The 796-nt window shown below is 35.3% G+C and overlaps 1 non-coding gene across 1 annotated transcript; it reads left to right on the forward strand.

Moving 5' to 3' along the window:
* The first annotated feature begins 372 nt into the window (after nucleotides 1-372).
* LOC133049801 (U6 spliceosomal RNA) lies at nucleotides 373-477 on the forward strand. The gene has a single exon (XR_009691480.1). It is a non-coding gene; the product is annotated as a U6 spliceosomal RNA (small nuclear RNA).
* The last annotated feature ends 319 nt before the right edge of the window (nucleotides 478-796 follow it).

Genomic DNA, 796 nt, shown 5'->3' on the forward strand with positions numbered 1-796 from the left:
AGCAAGCTTCAGGAATTGGTGATGGACTGGGAAGTCTGTCATGCTGCAGTCCATGGGTTCACAAAGAGTCAGACACGACTGAGTGGCTGAACTGAACTGAGCTGAACCATATGACCCAGTCATCCCCCTTCTGGGCATATTATATCAAGAGAAAAAAAGTGATTATCTTGAAGTGATAGCCACACTCCCAACTCCTAGAAAAATACTGAAACAGACTCAACAAGGAATAGAAAATCTGAATATGACTGTAATGAGCAAAGAGATTGAATTAGCAATTTTTAAAGTTTCTGCAAAGAAAAGTCTAAGACCTGATAGTGATGATGGCTTCAACTGTTAAGTCTACCAGGAATTTAAAAAAAGAATGAAGATCATGTTGTCTTTGGCAGCACATATACTAAAATTGGAATAATACAAAGAAGATTATCATGGTCCCTGAAATAGGATGGCATGCCAATTTGTTAAGTGCTCTATATTTTTCAAGAGGGAGGGGACATATGTGTACTTATGGTTGATTCATGTTGATGTATGGCAGAAACTAACACAATATTTTAAAGCCGTTATACCCAATTAAACATTTAAAAAGAATTAAGGCCAATTCCTTCAAAGTCTTAAGAAGAAAATAATTGTAGAAAGAGGAGAAAACATTTTTAACTCAATCTATGAGGCCCACATTACTATGATACCCAAATCAGACAAAGATTTCACAAGATCTTTAAATTATAGACCAAAATTTTTCATGGAAAAGTACACAAAGTTCTCAATAAAGTAGTAAGAAGTCAAATCGCACAATGTAGCA

The sequence above is a fragment of the Dama dama genome, chromosome 30 (genome assembly GCF_033118175.1).
Source record: "Dama dama isolate Ldn47 chromosome 30, ASM3311817v1, whole genome shotgun sequence".
NCBI lineage: Eukaryota > Metazoa > Chordata > Mammalia > Artiodactyla > Cervidae > Dama > Dama dama.